Source organism: Strix uralensis, chromosome 2 (genome assembly GCF_047716275.1).
Source record: "Strix uralensis isolate ZFMK-TIS-50842 chromosome 2, bStrUra1, whole genome shotgun sequence".
NCBI lineage: Eukaryota > Metazoa > Chordata > Aves > Strigiformes > Strigidae > Strix > Strix uralensis.
Genome location: NC_133973.1, coordinates 50432544 through 50452832, shown reverse-complemented (window position 1 = coordinate 50452832; position 20289 = coordinate 50432544). Strand labels below are relative to the sequence as shown.

Sequence of the window (20289 nt, the reverse complement as noted above, 5' to 3'; positions counted from 1 at the left end):
GTGTCCTCTGTGCAACCAAGCAGGACTCTGCAGCTGCTTGACAAAGCCCTTATGAGCTAGTCTGCTTACACCAAATCCCCAGCACAATAGTCAGCACAGTTACAGTGAAAGCAATAAGGTAACCCACACTAAGTATATGGCCCATGCTGCATGTGAGATAAAACAGTTTCTCTGCTGTTTCGTTTTGTTATTTTAAATCATGGCTGTATTTTTTATTTAGTTCTTATTTTTATGAAAACATTGTGTAAATATCATAGTTTTGTGATCATTAACATTTTGAAAATGCTGAAAAATACTTTGGTCTTTGTGGGACTTATACTCACTTGGTCAGCTCTTGCGGTAGCATCACTTTGGCTGATGCCTCACAAAATCATCTGATTACATGAAGAAACGCTGAAACCTGTGATATCTCATTAGATGGCATCGAGTATTCCCCTCAGCTATATGGTAATTGGCCAGATCTCTCCTTTTACTTAGGAGCTTGTACTATTTCAGGAAAACTCCAAAGCAAAGCATTTCACACAGAATTTGGAGATGCATGATAGCAGACTGGCCTTTTATACTCCTCTCTTCAGGTGTTTGTAGGAGCCAAGCACAAGCTAGCCCGCAGAATAGCAGAAGTATGTGATATTTATTCACATAGATACATAAGAAGAAAAATTTCTGCTCTACAAAATTTACTATTTAAATTAGACTAGTAACAATATGAATACTGACAATAGGTCATGCTAGATAAAATGGGGTGATTGTGGTAAGTGCTTTTGAAAGTAATGTTATTAAAAGAAATGGATCTCATAATTAATTTTCTGTTGTGTGGCATATTCCTTTTTTTGTAAAAGCAATTATTCTTTACCTTTCTGTTTTTAATGGGCCGGCAAGAGAGTGGGAGTAGACTGTGCTATGGTAAATGTGAGTGGAAGGAAGCTGGTTCGCTGGAAGTGGTAGTTACAGGGGGATCAAGTGAAGCTACAGAACTCATCTTTGCAAGTGGAGCTTGTTCTCATGCAACCCAGTTTTGCGAGTAAAAAATCTTTGCATTGGAATATTGCATGCATGTTGTTAGAGGGTTAGTTGACACCTTCTATATTTGGCCCTCTAACAGTACACTGGTGAATTCAGAAAAGAGTCAGGAGAGGTGTGTGCAGCAGTCTTGTTATAAGGGCAGTTTAAAAAATCAGGTTTTCCAGCCAAGAGCCTCAGCAAAAGAAGTGACAACAAATCATTTGATAGAATGTATATAGTGTTACTTAGGACCATCTCTGTTAATCAACTAGAAAGTGAAAGAGACACATCATTTGAGATTGAAACAGCAAAATCACAAAAGAGAAATAATTTTTTTGGGTACTACCTGGGTACTGGGAAGAAAAGCGGGTACTTGGTTAGTAAGCACTAGTCTATTAGAAAAATATAGACACTGTAAGTAGCAGTTCCAAAGAGATGAATCAGACAGTGTCAGCTAATGAATACCTGCAGATATCATCTCTAGCTTATATTTAAAATCACCTTAATAGAAAATGTGTGTGGACCTTGAAAAGATTTTTATGTAGACAGTTCTGAGAGTGAAATTGAAACTGTATGCCCCTTACCTGACACTATATAAGGCTAATCACTAAAAGAGGTAAAAATTGATGTCTCTCTCATAATTTTGGATATTAACATTTTTATTATAAAAGGTTTTATAGGGATTTTAGAAAGAAATACTAATGTATGTAAGTTCACACAAATAAAAAACTGACAAATATTTAATGATGAAAAATGAAAAAAACAGACATGAATTTTCCCAGAAAAATAGAAAATGATGGTAGCAAAACTCAATCAAAGAGAGATGTTTCAAAATCACAGTGCATTTCTGAAAGGAGGAATTTTAATGAAGGAGCACAATAGTGAAGTGAGCATCACTGTGGCTGAAGATTTTTAAGACCTGTGAATTTAAAGCAGCTTCTGGACTTCATTGTATTCTTGCTGTGTTCAGTAAATTTATTTTGGCATTCAGAGCCAAGGGGTGGGGGAAAAACTGTTTGTAAAAATTATTATTATGGAGAATCAGAAATGACTACTCATTACTGAACTCTGGGAGAAGATTAGTCAGCATGCAGCTGTCTTTGACCTTGAAATGCAAAAAAGACGCAGGACTGTGTGGGAGTTAGGGAGAACTCTATAATGACTTGACTGACATCCACCTACTCCTGTAGATGCGTTTTAGATGCACGTTCTGTCTTCCTTTGGAAATCAACCTTTTGGGCGGCCTGCTTCCTTAAAATGCAGTTAAATTGCTCTGCAGGAAGGGAGTATGCTATGACGAGCACGTGGGATGTTTATAAGATCATTTGTGTTACACAGCAGTTAGGAGACAGGAAAATACCCATGTCAACTATTGTGAGTTTATTAAACACCTAATGACTGACTGTGACATTGATTTTAATATGCAAATTAAGGTACAGATGTTTACTGACAGGAGAGAAGAATGACAATGAAAATCAACGATGATTAAAAATCCTATACTATGTCTGGGAAGGAAAGGTATTCTGCTCTCTATGATAGGTATGGCTGACAGAAAATGTGTAAAGAGCACAAATGATGAAGAAATGTGTATGCTGTGCTTTTTGAAGAGAAATGAGGCGTGGTATGAATATAAAAAGAAAAATGTAAAAATTTTTGCCTTTGGACTAAGATGCATGGTATAGGTCTGTGAGTAAAATAACCCTAGTATAAAGTATCTGTAGCCTCATTACATTCTATAGATGCCAGTATTCAAGTGACAGAATAAGTCACAGTGGAAAAAAATTACATTTTAATTTTCTGGTCTACGTACTGTAACTATTCATATAAATGCTATTGGTTCTTATTAGAATTTAGATATATTTCCTGTGGTGATCTGAATTTATTATGTTGCCCTGTAAATTTGCCAGATACGATTTGCTGTAAAGTGAATCTGAATTTGATTGCTTTCAAATATCTCAAAAAGTAGAAATGTTTTGAGTTATATTTTTTCTGTGCTTCTAACTGGATTTATGTTGAGGAACTTTAAGCAAATATATGTAAATGTCTTTTATGATGTGATTCATAAATGAATTACATAAAGTATCAGTGTTCAATATAGGTTAATTAAGGTTAATTTGGATCATAGTCAGCTTTTACCCTTCTGCATATTGGAGCAGAGACTCATACATTCTGTGATGGGACAGTCCTTATGCTCAGGGTGCAAGGGCTATGCACCTTCCTAGCAGCAAGTCACTAACATGGCAGCGCCCTGTTTTCAACAAGCTGAGCATTTGTATAGGACAGGTTTGATTTCCTCCTCCTTCAAGAGTCAAGGACATAGACATCACCTCAAGGACAACTGGGAAGTCAGGTGAGACAGAAGAGCACTTCTACTCCCTCCTGCAGGACCCTGTGACTACAGTGCTTATTGCAGTTTGTGGCTAAATACCACAGTCTATTCCTGAGAAGGCGCTTTGCACATTTGCCAGGCAGATGGTGAATGCTACAGTTAGAGAGATGATTCCAGCTAGGATATTTCCACAGATGTTTGTGGGCAATGCAAAATATGTTGTACTTTTCATAGGGTTTTTCTATTACCCAGTAAAAATTGCCTTAACTGGTTGCAGGGTGAGAACAGAAATATCTCTTTCAAAGTTTTTAAAGACTCAACTGCTGTATTGTTCCAGAAAAAACATATCAAAGAGAAATTTCATGTTGAAGCTAGGATGAGGAACATCTGTATTTAGACTGTGTATTTTCAAGCAATTTCTTATTATTTCATATAAAGTATCACTGTTAGTGATGGGCTGTCCATCACTAACACATTGCTGCACATCTAACATATCTAGGATTTATAGCTTCCTTATGCCACCAGTGGGACTCCACATATTCTGCGGCATGCCTTTAATTAATAGTCTTTATCCATCCTATTTGGGGACAGACAGAGGAACTTAATATATTATTACTAACTAATGAGCAAATTCTACTTTCTGATGATTAAATTTTCAAAAGTAATTTGAAATATAGATTGCATGTCCTTCACAGGGATACATCATCAGATGGACTTCATTAATTAATCAGCAACATTCAGTGCATAGCATAGCTATGCAGGTGCTAGAGTAAAATAACCGTTATTTGAAGTTGTTTTTCACATTTTTCATTGTTTCATAGGAAAATGGCCCAGGGCTTATTTTCTCTGTGATGTTAGCTCCATTTATAACTCAAATCCCATAGAGAAGGAAAATGCCTTAACCTTAATGTAGTGTGTTGGTACTTCTACGTTGAACTGTTAATCTGGATAACCCAAATTGATCTTGCCTCAAGTTAGTACAGTTTATTAAACTGTGTGGATGTGGACTATATCTGTTTTGGTGCTGCAAGCCATATGTCAGTTTCCTGTAATTTCCCCCTTTCCCCATACAACAAGATAGACAGGCAGTTTCTCCCACAATTCATTCCTGGAAAAGAAAAAATTGTGGCTTAGCTTATTGCAGCAAAGAAAGTTGTGTGTTATCCCTTTAGATATCTTTGTGCCAGATGCAACCAGTGGTAGTACCTTGTATGGGCTCAGCTCTCTGCGTACTATCCTGCAGTGCAAAAATGACAAGCTATCTTCTGCAGTGAAGGCACACTCCCCACATAGTGCTTCCTCCCACGTCTGAAAAAGTAAGGAACCAAACTTCCTTCCTTCCTTGTGAGGCTGGAGTAGGCGTCAGGACTCTGGTCTCTGTGTGTGGTACAGTGGAGCTACCTTGCAGAGGCTGAGGCATAAAAGCAGCACAGAGTAAGGTCAGACACTTCTTTGCTGTGCTGTGGTCAAAAGAAAGGACTAATCTTTACAGTATAAAGCATCATCTCAGATGTCTGATCCCCATGGTCCTTCAGCCCAGAGGACTAGGACTTCAAACCAGCACTGAAATGATGGCTGAAGTTCACACCATGAAGTCTTGCCTGCTTCATTGTTCTGCAAGGGTTCTGTTGACACAGAATGCTTCAGGACTATTTCTAGGGAAGCAGCCACAAGATTGGTAAAGCTCTCTCCTTCCCCTGAAATCCCACTTGCTGGTAGGGAACCTCTGTAGCTGAACGTGAAATTCGTACTGCTGATTATTCATCTGTGTACTGTTGTTGAAAGTCAAATTTTAAGGGACAGAAATGAATAAAAACATGCTGACTAAAGCAAAAGCTTCGAATTGGGAGATGTGAAGTTTGGTCCTGGCTCTAGACTACTTATAATCAAATAAGGTAAACAAGTTAAATCCATTGAGAATTAACACAAAGTCTCTATGGATTGAATTCTCCTCTGAATTTTGTCCAATTTCATGACAGTGACAGAGACATTTTCATGGAGACAACAGAGATCACACTGACAGAAAAGGCTAGCATCATGTGTAGCCTCAAGAGGGAAGGGTGAATGTCATGATGGGATGTGTGCTGCAGAAAATAGTTTTTAGACCCTGGAAATGACTGCTTCTTAAAGCAGTCATTGCAGCACCAGGAGAAACAAGTCTTGAATTACCCTGATCCAGGACTGAGTAACTGAATGTTACAGCTAAATAGCCACAATAAAATCATTATCACAATACACTCAGATTTAGCCCTTTCCCTGCAATAATGCAGAACTATATAAAAACCAAGAAACTCATTCCAAGAAATGAAAAGGAACAGCCAAAAGAAAAAAAAAATGTTTGTGGCATAAGATGGAGCTTGCTTAAATATAATATACTGGAACCTCAGAATAAATGTATTTCACTTATGGAAAAAGAAAACTTGGAAAAGAACTCCAAATAAATCTTTAAAATTAAACATCAGAGTAAGGGGGATTACTAGGAGTTAAAAGACCTAAAATGAACATCATATTCAAATGGAAAAAGAACATAAACAAGTTAAATGTAAAATTAATAAGGCAGGACCAAAAAAAAAAAAAAAGACTTTGGGGAACAATTTTCTAAAGGCATAAAAATTAAAAATATACTTATTTGTCGAACATATTAGGAAGCCTGCCAGAAAGACTGTGGGGCCAATAGATGATCATGGTTTAATAGGAGTTCTCACAGGGCAAAAATGCAGAAAAATTAAACCAATTCTTTTCAGTGAGCGTCACCACAAAGAAGACATTGAAACCAGAGGGCTTTGAGTTACATGGACTGGAGTTTAAAACAGTACTTTCTCAAACAAAGGTGTCAAAATAATAAGATTTAGAAGAAATAGGTGGAGTGAATGCAGACAAATTACCAGAATATGAAAATGGAAACTTTCAGCTATGCTATGACATCTATTGATTAAATCAGTTGTGGTACTAGATGAGAGTGAAATGGCAAATATAAATTCAACTTTTAAAAAGGATTTAAGTGGAATGGCAAATTCAGAAAGCTTAAGACAATTTATAAGTTTGGTAGTGTGTGAACTTCTTAGAAGCCATCCTAGAACTAATAGACACAAGGGTAACTACAATATAATGAGGAAGAACCAACACAGCTTTTGAAAGGACATTAGTACCTTGCAAATCTATTAGAGTTGTTTGATCATCACTGAATATACAGAAGTGATCCAGCTGATACTCTGACAAAAAGCTTTTTGACAAAGTCCTTTGCTGAAGGCTCTTGAAGAAATTAAGTTGTGGTAGGATAGGGGACAAGGTTCTCTGCATATTAATAACTATTTAAAAGGTAGGAAATGGAAAGTGGGAATAAATGGTCAAATTTCACAAGGCAGGAGGGTGACAATGAAATTTCTTAGACATCTGTGCTGAGATCCTTACTGTTAAATATACTAATAAATAATTATACATTATATAATTAAAGTGTGTGTATGTGTGTGTGTTGGTATAATATACACATATGCATACTCATATTTATATTTTAATATACAGATGAGATCAGGACATGAAATTTATATTCTGTCTCTACATATACAAAGTAATGCACACTAGTTAGATGCTCACAGTGAGAGGATCTAAATCAGCATTACATTACCATGCAAGACAGAGAGCCTGGAGTCACTGGAGATTGTTCTGTAAACACTCTGGCTCAGTGCTCAGCACTGTTCAAAAAAGCAGACAGAACATTAGGAACTATTAGGGGGGAAAAAGTGATGTTTACTGTTTTACCTTCTATGTCACTGTGAATAATCATAGTTCATCTACATCCAGAGTACATTAGTGGAGGTCTGAGCATCACTCGATGCATTTTAAAAAGAGTGCAATAGAATTATAAAAAACATTATAGCTGTCTCTTTTGATAGATATATACTACATCTGTTACATGTCTAAGGTGGTAAGGATTGTCAGGGAATAGAGCAGCTCCTATACAAGGAAAGATTAAATAGCCTGGTGTGCTTCAGGTAGGAAGGGAGAGGGTTGGGAGAACAAAGATGGAGTCAGGCAGCTGGTTTCAGACATGCACTTTTTCATTCAGGACAGAATTTGTCTTGGAACTCACTCATATCCATGGAGTCCAAAAGTATGGATAGGTTCAAATAGTGATTGCAAAACAGGTATTATGGAGACATGGCAGTCAGCAGTTGTGTCTACAGCCTCTGGCTGAGAAAAGGCAAACCCCACAGTCCTGCAGCAGTGTGACCAGCAGTGACCAGACTGCTATGGTCCGAAGCCAGATGTGTCCTTCAACCCCACAGCCCTGTTGTGCTGGCATCAGCATACATCTGATTGCTGTGATGAACTGCTTTAGGTCTCTGAAATAAAGGACAATAATGTTTTAGTTGTAGGGTTAGTTTTCTGTCATCTCTGTGTGCTGAAGTGGTTCATCACAGGGCTGGTATGTGTCAATGCCTGGACAAAGGGGTGGGCAGGACTATGTGGCTGAGGAGCAGGGTGGCGTTCAGGTTTATATTGGCTTAATCTGCTTTATAACTGCACCCTGAGCTGGGAGCAGGATGTGGAGGAAGTCACTCTGTCTGTTTTTACACTTCTAGCCTAGGCACTTGGCACAGGCTGTTATCAAGAGCAGGATGGATGGGGTCCCATTCAGCTTGCTTATGTTCTTATGACTTGTATTGGTTTGTTGGTACATCTCTGTTAGGTTTTGTTTCCCTGCTGCCAAGGAGGCAAGCCAGACTTTTCCCATTTTGGAGGGATAGCTGCAAGTCTTACTCCAACACAAGTAAATTAATTCTAGGCCAGTGTAAATATAGGACCTAGAAAGTTTTCCAGACAGTTGGCTGTACTTTCACCCCATCTAACTGGTTTTAACTGTGGCCAGAAGGGTCAAGAACCTGCAAGATGTTCTTATGCTCTTTTCTAAACATAAGACTACAGTGTTCCCTTTTGTGGCCTTCATTCTATTAAGGGTAATTTATGACATTTCAGGACTGATTTAGCTGGCCTTAGGAGTCATGCCTCAGAACTGTTAAGTAGTATCTTGAATCCCCTCTCCTCTGAGAGAGCCATTCCTGCTTGCTTTGTACCCAAGTGGGACATAACAGACCTGCAGGAGTCTGCTTGTCAGGACAAAGTATCTTACCTAAACTGAGATCCAGGCTATGAAGGCATGCACCACTGTGTGCCACATGCAGGCGATGGTGGACCCAGCCTTACTTATTGGCCCATTTGTGGTCCAAAATAGTGTAATCTTACAAACAACACCCAGAAGATATGATTTGTTGACTAATTGATGGCTTATGATAAATGCATTTAGGAAGAAACCACACACTTTACATACAGGTATTTCTGCAATTAAAAAAAGAAATGAGAATGCATTGAAGAGCTGCTTGTTGCAAACTATTCTCTCATCTTTTCTGAGAGCCAGGAAAGTTCAGAAACCCTCTGCAATTTCTAGATTGCAAAATTAAATGAATAGAAGGGTTAATTGAAAAGATGATATGGTAACTGTCTTGGTATCACTTAACTATTATGATCTTCTTAGAAAGGCTGATGTCTCTGAAAGGAAATACTGCTGCTTTGCATGAAATATAGTGGTTTAACATCAACGTTAGCACTTTATCTGTGTTAGAGCCAAAGTGTTAATTTCCCAACCTTTGGAACATCATAATTTTGCATCATTATGTGGTATTCAATGCAATAAGCATCAATTTTTCAATAATAGAGAGGTTTTAAACAGACTGAAGGAGGAAATGAGTGCACAGGCCACAGATATGTCTGAAACCATGTGCACCTATTTCTGGTCTCTTGTTTCAATAAATAATAGATTGACAGCTTCATGTTTTCCAGAGGATACATGGTAGATATAAATGTCAGACAAATAAATTCAAACATTCTATTTTTATGTGATGAATACCTCAGTGTAATGTTTTTTTTTTTTCTAAATAGAACTCATAATTTAATTTGTCTGGTGCTTTGAATGAGTCTGAGGGTACTGTGACAAAGTAGGGGAACATAAAGGAAAAAGGAAAAAGGAAAAAGAAGGTGAGTCTGTTCATCCCTCCTGCTACATGTTTAACAGAAGGTTCCCTGAGTAAGACAGGTTATTTGATGGAAAAATTTAACTGATTTCTATTATTTATTTTATCCAAGCCCAAGTGATGGTTTTAATATATTTCTGTATTTTTTCTGACTGCTGAGTGTGGAGAGAGAAGGACATGGCGCTTGAATCTTGCTCACAGAGGACACAGCTGGGGTATAAGGCATACTAGGATGAAGGATAAAGCAGGAACCACGATAACATCATCTTGTCTTTGTGCATTAGTAATCTTTGGGAAGTAGTTTTCTTTTTCTGATCTACTACCCCAACTGTTTTTCAGCAGAGGTGTGGACTCCAAGCTGACAGTGAAAGCCGGACTGAAAACAGACGTGTTTTCCTTATCTTTCCTGGATTCCTTTGAAGGGAAATATGGATTTGTGAAAGCCTGTGCACTTGATGTATTTCTTCATACTTTTTAATGCCAGTTTTTAATGACTAAATAAGATGACTGGCTTTCTATGAATCTCCTGGAAAATGGGGAGAGGGACATGGGAGACTGCTCAGGGAAGGAAACAGCAGGGCTGTCAGCCAAGGGGATCAGAGACCATGACTGGGGTCCTGCAGGGATGCCAGTGCAATGGAGATGTGTAAGGAGCAGATAGACCTCAGAAGGGTCCTTCTGGGGGACTGAAGGGCTGTGCAGTGCTTGGGGCACCTCAGAGAGTCACTGTGTTTGCTGAAACTAGTCCTATAAGCAGAGATACCATGGACAGAGAGAAAGTGGATTATAAACTTCCATTTGCATGCTGAGATGGTGGCTTTGAGGTTTTTTTCTGTTAAAAAACCTCAAATTTCTGCTCTAACAAAACACATCTTTTTTTTTTTTAATTTTTATTTTTTTCATTTTTCTAGCTGAAAAGTCTTTTAATCTGTTTTTGGGAGTTTATCTATGGGAGGGATGATCTATGTAGATCCCTCTCAAAGTTCTAGCTGACTTGGGAGTCCTTCACACACTCATCTTTGCATGCTACAAATTGCTGTGCTAGTTGGCATTGCTAAATATGCCTCCTACTTAACACACAGGTCTGATAGTTGTGACTGATTAGTGAACTCTAGAAAGGAGACATGCAAGATTATGATATCTAGTTGTAATCTGTGATTTTTGGGTAATGTAGCATTGCAGGATGTAGGAGTGTTTGGAAGAACTGGGCCTGTACAAAGCAGGGGAACTGTTTCAAATCCTCTTAGACAGGCAGGAGTATTAGTAGGAAAGCATGATCCTAAGAATTTCCTTCCTTTTTTGGGAAGTGTTTGCTCTGAGCATTTCCTTAACTCAGAGAATTCATGGGGTGTTCTGTGAATGGCCACAGAGAGAAGGTCTCTTGTTTTCTTCTTTGCCTCTTCATATACCAAAACATGAAGTTTTGGGACAGAGTAGGGTTAATGATGAAATATTGCCATGCTTGTTGTAGACCAAGAGATGAGAAGTGAAAGCCTGTTGGTGAAATTAAAAAAAAGGCATTTAGAAAAGAAACTAATCAACTTTTTATGCATACACAGAAATGTTTCATAGAGCAAAACTCTCTATGCACCATCTGCTTTTCATTTTTGGACAAAACTCTCAGTACTGCCTAGCATTCCTAAACCCAGGCCCTCTGAGAGTTCACTTATAAAAGCAAATAAACCAAATTTCGGTGTACAGAATCCTCTCCTTTATAAATTATGTGTAGGCCAAAACATTTCCATGGAGACTAAAAATGGGTCTCCCCCCCATGTGTCAAAATGAGCTCCAAGTGTTACCCACAATAAAGTTTGTGATGACACCATCTTTGGCATACTGGCATGTTACTCGTGTAACAAAGGCACAGCTTATTTATAGTAAATTTATTGTAGAGATTCTTTCATTACTGCTGACAACACTCTCATCTGAGTTATATCTGTGGAGAAACATCTACAGGTACCTCTGATCTCATATGTTTGTGAACCTAAGATGGATGCAACCAAAGTCAGAAACTGTAGCTTAGCATTAAATGAAAATATTGTCTAAGAACTTTCTAAAAGCTGACACTGATGAAGTAGAGTGGTGTTTGCCATCCTGTCTTGTACAGTATTGATTGATTCAATAACAGATACTAGATCTGCATGAGTTGTTCAGTGTAGATTAAACATGTAAATTGGAGGAAATTTTGAGGCTAAGTCTGAGGCACCTTACAAGTATGTCACCGTTGAGTTGGTGACAGTAATAGCTGAATAGTTTTGGCATTTTCTGCCTCATCTTTTAAGCAATACCTTTATTAGAATAATTTTATATAACATATAAGAATAATTTGTACCCTTTGTCTCTGGTACTTAGCAATGATGATTCTTCAAGAGAGACAGATGAATATCTGGCCTCCTACTAGTGAGAAGACTGCTTTCAGAACATACCTTGTACCTCCTATCTTATTTCTCTCTTTTTCTTGTATTATTTTATTCATCAAATGCATGTTTTGCATGATTCCCAAAGTCATGACTGATTTACATTTTGTATTTTCTCTGTCTCCGGAGTTTAGGGTGCTTGGGCCAAAGTTTGGTATACTAAGCATTTCCAGGATTAAACAAAGACAAAAGCAAATCTGATATAACAGTAGCTGAGTAAAAACCACTGTCCAGGAGGTAACTCAGAACTTCAATGCATGAAAATTAAGAGCTTTCCAAGTGAGAAGTTAAAAAACCTAAACCCAACTTTGGTGCACAAATTAATGTTAATTGATACAGTTTTTTAATGATGTGATTAAAAGTTGCATTAAGAAAGAAGATTTAGTAACTCTGGAAATAATTTTTATGGGGGTTTTGTAAGAAATGGATATAGAAAGTATGAGGGTGATTGATAGACCGTAATCAGAGCATAAGATATCCAACTGACAAATACCGAAGTATTGTGGAACTTAACTATGAATGCTAAGAGTATTAGGAAATGCCATTTAATACTCTTAGTAAATACTAAACTAACTTTGCATTAGGTGCTTACGGAGGAAATGGGTAAGAAGGTGTCCTTTATCTTATCTGGAGAATCTCCTGCTATGAACTATTGAACAATTTTTAAGCATTTGTGATTTTTTTGCCATGGAAGTATGTGTAAACTGAATTTGTACTAAGGCTTTGAAAGTTTATTCTGACCTATAAAGCATACTGCAATCCTTTTAAAAAGAAATGTTAAATAGATTTCAATTGCCTACTGAGGGATGAGGAGGAAAATGGGGTTTTCCCATTTTCCAGTCTTGTATTCAGGTTGAAAACTGCCTTCACAAGCTAAGGATATTAGTGGAATTGTACCACAATATTTACAAAGCCAACTTTTGTCTAGCACCCTAAACTACAACCTACTTATCCCAAAAGGTTTACTGGAAGTGTAAAGAATTATGTGAAGGCACAGCACAGAAAATGGACACTGATCCAGATCATATTGTCCTCAGCTGGAGAGAAACTAGGGTTTATGTTTTCCAATATTATGGCTGTAAGAAAGGAAGCAAAACTATCCAGAGATGCTCAGAGATCTATACACAGGTGTTCTCAGTGGTGGTTCCAGCCTAGACCTTTGGAAAGATACTTGAGACAGAGCATGATGAATCATGGCTAAAGCTCAGAAATGTTGAGAGCCAGACCAATTTTCACCTCCTTGTTTTAATTTCATGGAGATGATGTTTCAGTGGCATGTTGAATAATCACCCAAACTGATAGGCTATTTGCCAGCCAAAAAGAGACCTTACACTGTCAAGCTACAGAGATTCAAAGGTGCTACATGCATATTTTACATGCCACTAGATAACTATATGTTAATAAAGCCATCAAAATGCTATTATTATTACTGTTGTTATTTGTAGATACCACATAATGTGCTACTTTGTGTCAGGTAGCTGCTGTTAAAGAGCAGTATAACTTTCAGAAAGATTATGCCCTGAAGGTATATTTAACAGCAATGCAGTGTATTGTAAAATTAATACAGGCAAAACCAAAATAAAGGCAAATAGAGCAGGATGTGATTGCTGTGTAGAAAGTGCTTTGCAGAAGAAGGGCTCACACAATGCCACCCCTTCCTAAGGCAAACTTGATTACTGCAAATGATGTCTCTTGGGGAGCAGAATCATGAATAACAACTGAGGCTGATGAGGATGAGAGTCTTGCTAGGGCTTTGCAGGATCAAGCCTCAGGCTTGTAGCAGTTTTGCAAGCTGCAGCGTCTCAGATCATTGCTGGGGACTACTGTCAAATTGCTGTACAGGGTGCCACTGCTGGGAGGGTGGGGTGGAGGAGATGAAATCCTTCCATTTAATAAGCTTTTTTGACATTAGCAATTATCAGCTGCCCACTGTCTGTTAAGTATTTCCTCTATTTCAGCAGCTGGGGTGGTGTTTTCCCAGTTTGCTGCAGTGCAATGATTAGGTTGCTATCTCTAGTCAGCTAGTGCTGCGATGCTGCAGGCTGAATGATAACCATGGCAGACAGAAAGGGTTATTCCTAAAGTGCTCCTGAGAGTCCAGTTGATTTATTTATTTATCTCCCCTCTCACTGCTCGCTAGTAGGAGGCTTATAATGGGTGCAGCATCAACAATCACTCTAGGTCAAGCTGTATTAGCCCTAGTGCTAACCTTCTAAAAGATTCAGATTTATGAATTCAATTATGGGAGTTTACAGCCTGTTTAGCTTTGTTGTTGCTGTTATTATTGTTATTTATTCCTGTCTGTGTTTAGCTGCCTCCAACCCATTTCAGGGTAATTAGGGAGGTTCCTTTTGATAATGTTTAGGCTGAACAATATGACAACAGGACTGCAACATAAATCTTTCCTTCTGTCCTTCCCCATCTGACAGCTGTTGGTGTGAGCTTATGGGCCCTGCATGTCTCGGCATTATATAATTTTTTATTTATTCTTTTTCCAAATAATTCTGACACCAAGCAGTAAAGAAAGCATTTGTTTTATTTAATTGTTATCTTGATGTTATAAAACAGATCTTATCAGAAACAAGATGAGAACCTCTACACATATTCTTGTAAAATACTGCAGTTTCTTTTCTCTATCCAAGCTCATAATTTGATAGCTCAGGGCTGACTCATGATATTCATACGCTTGGGACTGGTGAGAGAGACTATGTCTGTACAAAGGGCAGAGAAACAGATAATCAGATTTGTGATGTGTGCAGAAAAAGTCTGTGGCATTTAAGACCTTTAGCAAAATACCCCAGGAGTCCAAGCAAGTTACAGTAAGCAAATTATCTTGGAACAAATTATCTGATATCTAACTGAATTTTCTACCATGGCTCCCATCAATCTTGTGTGCTGAGGACTACCTGTAGTGTGTTCTGTGCTTGATAACAATTACAGCTGGTGATTAATTGTCAGACATAAAGCAGCTGAAAGAATATATGGAGGCATATTATAGACAATATTGCTAAGTTCTTCTTGTTGCAGTTCTAATTGTTACCAAACAGTCATGTAAACTATTAATATTCAAGTCAGAGAACATTATTAATCTGTCAGAAAAACACATTAAGGAAGTTTAGGTAATGAAGGGCTACTGTTAGAGGAAAAAAACAGCTGGGATTTTTTTCAGTTTTTAAAATATTTATATGGTTATGCCATATAAACTTTTCCTCCCCTTGGTCCCCCTTTGCATTATAAGTATTTCTAAATTGCCACTCTGATGTTTTCTAACTCACTGAGATCTGTTCTTGATGTTATCCTCTGCCTTCTTGGTCAAAATACTCTGTACCTATTTAATGAAATTCACCTGAGTACTCAGTTCCAACTTTGTGTGAATTAGTTCAGTGAAAACCAGGACTGCACCAAGTTTCTCTCCCAAATTAAAACCAGTGGGTTAAAGTTGAAAGGTTGGAGATAGATTGTCCTTCACTTTTGCATTTTTTCATTCTTTTTTTATTTTGAATAAGAAAATAACAAGTCCAAAGAACAAAATAGCTAAACCTTTTCTGTATTTCCTTCCATATTCATCCATGACCCTGTGAATTACAAAACATCTAATGAGAGATTACTTTCTTCCAAGATCTCCTCGGTAGAGTCATGCACCTTGGATATGTCAGAACAATATGCTGACTAACATGACAAGACTAGACTTAGAGGCATGGACAATCACGTACTAATGTGTCTAAACTCTTAGATTGAAGGTGATTCACCTACTGCAATCCTGGAGAGCTGACAGCTAAGACATAACCATCTGCTGCTTTTTGCATAGAGATGCACAAAAGATCAGAGGATTTCTTGGACAAAGCTTTTCTTTCATCTTATGGAACTAAACACTTAATGGATAAAACACTTAATGGAGAGAAAGGCAATTTAAGACAGGCAAAATACCACATACTCTTTTTCTGAAAAGAGGTATAGAGTTCATAGGAGAATCATACTAATTTTTATTTTGGTAAATAAAACATGAGGTAAAGAAATGAAAGATGCTTTGGAGTGTTTCACTAAATAAGCAGAGAAAGGATTATGGGAGTATATAGCCATAAATTGTCTTCTCTCTTCAACCTGGGTTTCCCTACTTCTCTATGGTAATGTGAAGGTGGCAGTATTGTTGACACAGGCATTTGGTAGTTCTGAGCATATACACCAAAGATCCTCAAGCACAATAAACATCACTTTAATTTCTTCTTCTTCTTCTTGGAGAAATAAACTCCATTTACAGAAAAGCAAAGTCCTTTCTCTTCGTTATGAGCATAATGCAAGGACTGGTAATGTTGGTGGGGTTGGTTCTATGATTTCATGCTAGAGATTCTTTTGTTAATATTTATATAACTTTACTTTCAAATGAATAATTGTTCAGCAATAGCTCTCCAAAGCATAATGAAAACAGTCTTCTCACAGTTCTCTGTGAGCACTGTTTTTACATGTGGCAATCAGCTTGCACCAATTATTTGAAATTGTCCCTGTTTTCAGAACCAGTATAGTTAAAACAGTGTGATTACCATGACAATCAGCACTGCTAACAAGCAATGACTCCAGCATACCAATCCTTGTGCTGTAAGTCATTTGCAGATCAAGTTTAGCTAAGGTTTGTCTGATGCAACATATTATAAGTCCAAGAGAGTACACTTTCAAATGCAGGCTTGTGTTTCATTTACAATCAGCTCCCAGACCTCAGGAGATTCAGCTGCAAGTCAATTACCTCTGCTGGATTTCCATGGCAGGTTTGTTGGCTTTTTATCTTGAAGCACAATTTAGATGAAAGACCTTAAAAAAAAAAAAAAATCCTGAGCAACTGTTAGAAACAAAGAATGCATTTGTGAACTAGTACCAGTTTCATAAGATGGCTTTTCAACAAAAGATGTCATTATCTTTCTACTTAATCCAAATTCAGCATTATTTCTTGCAAGGCATCATTTCCTTAAGTTATTTCTTCATTTTTAAGGCTGACATATCTTGACACGATGGCAGCTGACGATAGGATTTAGAAGGATTAGTCAAGACAGTCTAACATCTGAATAAAGCTTTGACGGGGAGCCTGGCCCCGCATACTGATATTGCACAAACCATCTTGTTACGTATATGTTATGAAATATCATTTTTGTTACATTTCTGATAAATATAACAATAAAAGACAAGCTAGGTATTATTTAGTGCTTCTTCTTAGCAACTGTTCTTCACAGGGTTTCAGCTGAAACATGTTCATCCTGCCAGCAGGGAAGCAGGCCCTATTTCTGCGTGGGGGAGATCACAGTTTCACTGTGCTGCCTTCCAGAAATAGCAGGGAAATTCGTCAAGGTTTTCTGTACATTCTCTCCTTTTCTCCTACATACAACCCATGCAGTCTTCTGAGGATAGCGAGCAATGCCAAAACGAACAGGGTGATGTAATGGTCTGTGATGCTGGGCTGAGGCAGGACTGACCCTGCATCTTCTTATGGCAGTACATGGCCTGCTTGTTACATGATAGACCTGTAAGCGTAGCCCAGTCACGATCAAATACATATGGCCAAATACCACACCATACATAGGGTATCTGATGACATACAGACTCTGCTGGTTGTAAAGGATATCAAGATATCTGCTGTCTCACAGCAGAAATGACCGAAAATAGAGTATGCTTGGTCCTAGGTACATGGCACAGAAGATGATGAACGGAGATGGTGAAGAATCTAAAAATATGAAGGTGATATCTCCTATTGGAAAATATCTCCTCACATGACTATCTGGAATTCCACCAGTGGGAGATATAGTTTAAAACATAAAAATACCTGTGTGCAGAAAATTAAATCCATGTCAAAGACAAGCTAGAAAATATGCTTGTGTGTGCAGTACAGGATGATAGTCTTTGTGGGTTTATTTTCAAGTGTATTTTATTGTAAAATAAAATGTTGCTTTGGTTTTGCTTTTTTAAATTGGGATTAGTTAAATGATGAGGCAATGGCGTATTAAAGCCAGTATCAGACTGGCTTACTTATCTTAATTTCTGCTGAGATCTAATTACATACTGCCCTGCTGGACTTTGCTTGAGTGAAGAATTTCCTTGTGTGTTGTTATGGATAGGGAGTTGTGGTTAAGTGTCAAGTAGAATGTAAGCCAATCATCAGGCTTTTTTCTACCTAGTTCTCTGGGTTAGGCAGCAACCCTGATTTCAGTAAGTGTAAGATGCTAAACCTTGGGGACCTTCTGTGGTCTGTGGACTTCCTCAAAATCTCCTAGAATGCATTCCTCTCCTCCATATGTGTCAAACTCTGTAGAAATGTGTGGCATTGTCCCAGCACTGTGGCTCCTCAATAAGTACCGTGCAAGGCAGTGAATTTGATGAGAGTGAGTTTCTACCAACTGAAGGTAAAGTAAGGTTAGGAACAAGCAAGCAGTATTTTTCTTGCTGCCCCTAAATGCCTGGAATTGATTAATGCAATGCAATGAGGGTGCAGGGCCTTCTCTTCTAGGAACCTCAGTTTAAGTGGGAGCATTGCATGGAGGTGTCACTGGACTTGGAGCACAAGGCAGTTTGAATGTCTGAGAGCTTCAGGGATGTCTGAAGTTAATGTCAGACTGACCACTTACCTGAGAGGCCAGTGTTTCTCCTCCCTAATCATTATCAGAGACAGTTAAAACAGAACTCCACGGTATGTCATTGTAAGGGGGAGTAAGGGAGACAGATACAACCTTTGGTGAGGTGAGAATCCTATGTAATTTTGTAACACGAGCAAGGTCTGAGGCATGAAGATGTAAGGTGCCCAGGACATGGCCTCTAATATTTTACTGCAAAGTCTTAACATTTGCATTGTTTTCTAAAATGTATTTGTGTATTTTTTGAAGTTATCATTAGAAGATGCAAATTTTATATAGATTTAACTATAAAGCATATTGTCATTTATTATTTGAATTACCATAATAGATGTTTTCCATGCTGTGGTGGCAGTGCACATTTTATGTCCTTAACACATACCATGGCAGCCATAAATATTTGTACAGCTATACTGTTGTTCATATGCAGCTGAGGAATCCAAAGACTAAATTTATTCTTCATTATCCACAGTCTGTATTTGTAATAGTTCACAGCTAGATTAGTGGTCCGAATGGCAGCCGTATGCAATGCTGTGTTTCTTATTGGGTTATAGATTACTTTAGAAACAAGTTATGAAAGACAGCTGATTTATCCAACAGCTGATGACAAGCACAGACTTATCAATTTACTTCTAAAATATTTTTCAAACATACCTGTGGCTAAGGTACATTCTCAAAGAACCAACTCCTTCTGTAATTATAGGATTTATGCTTCTATTTGCAATTTGGTATTTTGGTTCTGCTAAACTTGCAACTTGCCCATGGTTTCATGTTGCCACCGTTCATCATAAAAACTGAGCAATTTTCAGACAATAACAGACAATCATAAATTCCTAAAACCAGGAACATTTGTAGGTTGTTGCATTACAAATAGGATCTTGCTTTACTTTAAATCACTCCTCACTAGTCTTTTAGATGAAATTCCAAAATCCTCAAGGATCCATGGGCTGCAGGCTCACAGCTGTCGACTAGGAGGGCTGGTTAGAGTTTTTGTCCCTGACTAAGGAAGTTTGTTTTTCCTTTGCAGGCAGGGGTTAAATATTTGCAAAGTGAAGTGATGTAGATGTCATTTGAGATAAGTTTAAAAGATTTTCCAATAAGAAGATTATGAGCAAGCTTACTGATGGTGAGACTCTAGGTTTGTCTCAGTTCTCTGGAAACTGTTTGGGAACAGCTGTAAAGTTTTGTGTTGACCTCTCAACGCTTTCATTTTAGGTTCAGCACGAACCCTGACAAACCTCATTGATTTTGTGTTTGCAGTTGCAACAGTCTAAAGTGCACCAAAAAAAGCCCCTAACTGAACTTTGTGAGAATGTTATCCTGCAACAAATCACACAGAGAATGATGAGATATACGTAAGTAACCAAGATGCTAGTAAAAAAAATTACTGCTGCCAGAATATTGTTTTCAAATGTTTGTGTGCAAGCTGGGAGGCAAAGGAAATAGGTCTCAAATGCCAATAGTTTTTTTCCTACCACTATTCCAGAATAGAAAATAATGAAAAACAAACAAACAAACAAAACCCCTGTCAAAGAAGTGCTATTCAGAAATCAGAAAGGAAAGAAAATCCATCTGGAAGAGCTGTTTTGTAAAGGAGATGTGTATGTTAGCAGAATTTTCAGGGTAAGTTAAGACTTGTGTGTGTTTTTAAAGTAGAATATAGAACAAAAATCTGCAGCACCAGAAAGCTACAATGCTTTCTTAACCATATTGTAGCTGTGTTAAGAGTCTGAGTCAGAGGCTGTTGCAAACCTGAAATTTAAGGCTACTTCCTGTCCTGAAGAATTTTGGCAGGTTAGAAATCATTTTAAGATTAGATAAAAGACATGGTCTTTTATTGAATCTTTCTAGCTTCAGGAGAAGATTTTGAATACTTCATAAGTATATTAAGACCCACACAAATA

The 20289-nt window shown here is 37.8% G+C and overlaps 1 long non-coding RNA gene across 1 annotated transcript in view; it reads left to right on the top strand.

The window, feature by feature from the left end:
- Positions 1–19741, top strand: part of LOC141940154 (uncharacterized) — a 63423-nt gene extending 43682 nt beyond the window's left edge. Inside the window, exon 3 of the long non-coding RNA XR_012627897.1 lies at positions 19646–19741. This is a non-coding gene — a long non-coding RNA (uncharacterized LOC141940154). The remainder of the gene's footprint in view (positions 1–19645) is intronic.
- Positions 19742–20289: the final 548 nt, after the last annotated feature.